The following is a 4,388-nucleotide window of genomic DNA, read 5'->3' on the forward strand; positions in this document are numbered from 1 at the left end:
TCGCACATGTGTGCACGCACACACACACAGAAATGAGTATTTCAATGCATAGTTCTTTAATTTTTTACCTTGCTGTACTTTATTTCCCTGTATTAGTCCACCAACTAACAAAGTCAGCTAAGCACCTATTTACATACAACTCACCAAGTTTCTCTAAAGTCTACTCTCTTTTTGGGAGCCTGCTTTTATTTGACATAAAAGTAAATTATTCAGGAGGTCAAGTAATCTCCCTCAACTCTGTAGTGTTAGCTGATTTTTTAGGCTCTCCCTAGCAATATGATTCTGCATCAAGCAGTGTAATTCATTCACAAGAAGGGAAGCCTCTGAAAACAATTAGTAATAGGATTTTCTCCTCCTGGCAAGTATCTGAGTTTTATTATATTTGTATAATTCATGATAAGTCTGTGAATGCCAAAGACTGCTGTGAAAATAAAAAGACCCTTCTCAGTGATTAGCATTTGTATACCATTCCTAGATATGAAGATGTTTAAATATTACTGAAATTGCTTTGGAATAAATAAGGTTCACCTTGACTATCTTGAGAAAGAAGAATTGGTTTCTCAGCACTTTAGGTAAGAACTTGAATGGAAGAAACCAAAGGAAAAATGAGGAACCACTGAATACATATATTCAAATGAAACAAACGAACCCAAGAAAACACAAATTAATTCAGTACTCAGGAACCTGCAGGAAATGCAAAGATTTATTTTAAAAAATCAGCTATGATAAGCTTATGAAAAACCTGACTATATGGGAGTCTACTGTTGTGAGGATAGTGGTTAAAACCCAGACTGGACATAAAGATCTGTACACAATGCCAGACACCTGTTATTCTAAATTCCAGGAAGAATAATATCAAGTGGACTGAGCCCATAATCATACACAAGTAGAAAGCCAGATTCTATCTGAAAATTAATCTGGATAATTTAGGGTTGGGGGCATGACATACTGGTAAGAACACCCATGTAGGAGATACAAGACACTAAATTCAAACTTTAATATTATGGATGTTAAAAAGAAGCTATGACTTCAAAGAATTGGAATAATTGTAAGATTTGAGTATTTGTGTGGAGAAAAATCCATTAGAGAGATAGAGTGAACCCATGTTGCAAAGCTTTCTACTTAAGTGATAATGTTATGTGGTACTCCAGACATAACAGAGTTAACTTGCAAAAGTAACTGAGCATGGTTGTGCATTTGGGTGATGAAAATACTCTATTTACACAGGTATTAAATAACTAGATTTTTTCGGTAGATTGTAGTTTTTGACATAAGAGCCTGGGTGATATCCCTGAGCATTTTCTCCACATGTGACCACTTAATTTATTTTTAATTAATTAATTATTAATTAGTTTGATGCTAATACTAGAGCTTGAAGTCAGGGCCTGGCTCTGTCGCAGAATTTGTTATTTTTTTGTTTTAGTTTTCTCAAGGCTAGCATTTCACTGCTTGTACCACAGCTCCATTTCTAGCTTTTGCTGGTTATTTTCAAATCAAAATCTAATGGACTTTTTTTTCTTGGTGTGGTTTCAAACCACAATTCTCAGATTTCTTCTTTCTGATTAGCTAGGATTAAAGCCATGATCCACCAGTGTAGCTTCTACTTTTTCCTCTATACTTATTTAATGCACATATTTAGATAATAATGTAAAACTGAGAGTATAGAAGAAAGATGTACAGTCAAGATATTGTCCTGTCACAAATTCAAGTTAGTAATGTAAATTTCTTCCTAAGACCATACAAAAATACCATAATATAGTGTAAGAGAACTCACTATTGAACAAATGAGCTTTAAGAGCTTTCTAATAGATCCATTATTTATTGTTACTCAACATTAGGAAAAATATATAATGCAGTAAGTAAAATAGAAGTCCTTTGGAAGACTACTTAAATTCCTTGTTTTTTTAAAGACACTTGTTTTCATCTAAAAAAAATAGGCCTGTCTATTGTCTTCGTGTGATTTTGATGATTGAGTATGCTTAATGAAATGTCAAAATGTATTAGTAGTCCTTTGTGATCAATTCTGACTTTTTCTTTTTGGAAAATATGATGATCAAAGCAATAGTTCAGAATCAGCAAGCAAGAGGTCAGAATAATGCTTCCAGTGAAAGTGGGTCACCAGTAAGTAATCCTCAATACCAGTTTCCACAAAGTTTTCTCACAGATACAATCTGCGTGCCTTTTCTAGCTGCTTTCCAAGCCTGTACCTATTCCTTCAATGTACAGGAAAAGTGTGATTCAACTGATTTCAGTCAGATCTGTTACTAGTACTATCAAGGATTTAGATTCTTATGTAGGCTATTAAAAATGTATTTAGTAATTTCAAGTAAATACATAAATTCTATTTCCATTTTTTTAAAAACAAATTTCTGCTTGTTCTATAAATTGATCAGAGGCATGGATTTTGTGGATAGATCATCTCTCTCTTTCATGGCTTTCATAGATAATATGATTGCTCCATAATTATCCTAATTTATATTGTTTTATATTTTGGGTTGCATCCTTTCACTTTCTGCACTGCCATTTCCCAAATCATTTATATAGGAGGCATTATTTCACATTTTCTCATTCCTAGAATAAGTTGCACATGAAGACACCACTGGTCCTCATTTTCAGTCTGTACCTTGAATATGGAGGAACATCTTTCCTCTACTCTCCATTTATTCTCTAATATCCAGTTAGAATAATTTCGAATAGTAAAAATGGAAAAAGAAAATAAATCATGGTGAAAAAACATACGCAGAAAATTCACCAGATATTTCTGACCAGTTCAACCAACATTAACTATTAGGGAAATACATGGACACCTCATTTCCACTGGCACTCAAAGTATCTGGTTAGGCAATTCTGATGAAGATGAGGAACAAGATGGAAAAAGTGAGGAATGGTAACAATTGCAAGAAAAAAAATGGAGAAGGATCCAAGCAAATTTCTTCTTTGGGCTGCTGAAAATAACCAGCTTACTACAGTGCAGAGAATACTTTCCAAAAAGGCCACTCATGTGAATACTAGGGATGACGATGAGTATACCCCTCTTCATCAGGAAGCCTACAGTGGACACTTAGACATTGTCTGTGAGTTGGTGGCTCAAGGAGCACATGCAATAACTGTAGATGGCTGGACACAACTGCACAGTGCATATACGTGTAATAATAGCAGAGTGGCTTCTTTCTTCTTCATGATGCAGATACCAATGCCCAAACTAAAGGCTTCTTGACTCCCTTGCATCTTGCTGCTGGTAATTGAGATACACTGGAACTGTTGAACCAATATGTCAAACCAGGTCTGAAGAACCACTTGGAAGAAACTGCATTTGATATTACCAAAAGGTTAAGTATGTATCACTACCTCTTTGAAGTTGTGGAAGGCTGTACAAATTGTTCTCCTAAATCCTAATGATTCGGTTAATTTTCGTAAATTTCAAAAATGTCATTAATTCCTTTGTGTCAATACAACATATTTTCACAATCAAAATAACAACAATATCTTATAGTAACAATTCACGGATTCTGTGGAGTTCTTTAAAGTGAATTGCCTGCTTTTGATGTCAAAATGTATTCAAGAGTTTTGGTATACATCTATAATGATTTATGCAGAGTTTGTGATTTTGTTAATCAGAAATAATTTTAACTTATCTGTTGAAATGAGTAGTATAGAAACTAAAGATATTTCCGGTGTTTGTTTGAAAAAGTATTTTTTAAAATATTCTATATTCTATGTTGGTATAGTGTCCATAATCTATTTTATTCTCTCCTAGATATGATACATTGAATTCTCCATTGTTTTATAACATATAGGTTCATTAATGTGCCCTTTCGGATTGCATCCCATACAGAAACAGTTTAAGATTCCTTTTTTCCCCCTAGGTCCTTAGTATTATATTTCTTTGGGATAAAACGACAAGGTTGTCTAATTTCAAAAATTGGGTAAAGGTTATGCTATGTAAAGGCCTTTCTAAGGTGAAAATTTAATACACTGATGTCAAAGTAACTTTTAATTATATGAATTAGGTGTATTGTTACACTTGTAATTTTGTAATCAACTTTTTAATAACTGTTTTTCATTTCTTGCATCTGAATAATGAAAAAATTTGAATACTTCACAAATTTTCATATCATCTTTGTACAAGTGCCATGTTAATCTCTGTATTGTTGTAATTTTGGTCTACAAGCTGCTGAAGATTGTAGTATCCTGTAAATTTTAGTAGTTAATGATGAAATATTTATACAGGCTTATATGCTTAGGTTCCTATTTGTAACAAGGAAACCTTATTGTTCCTAAAAATGCTATTAATCTTATTTCCCTAAAATTCTGTGAATAGTTGAAAAAAATATGTTGTTCAGTTGATTGCTCACATTTGAAATTTTTTTGTCAATGACTATTTTAAG

The 4,388-nt window shown here is 33.0% G+C and overlaps 1 pseudogene; it reads right to left on the reverse strand.

The window, feature by feature from the left end:
• Positions 1-4,083: 4,083 nt before the first annotated feature.
• LOC138836699 (U6 spliceosomal RNA) lies at positions 4,084-4,183 on the reverse strand (annotated as a pseudogene).
• Positions 4,184-4,388: the final 205 nt, after the last annotated feature.

This window comes from Dipodomys merriami, unplaced genomic scaffold (genome assembly GCF_024711535.1).
Source record: "Dipodomys merriami isolate MVZ:Mamm:240054 unplaced genomic scaffold, mDipMer1.0.p SCAF_252, whole genome shotgun sequence".
NCBI classification, from domain to species: Eukaryota; Metazoa; Chordata; class Mammalia; order Rodentia; family Heteromyidae; genus Dipodomys; species Dipodomys merriami.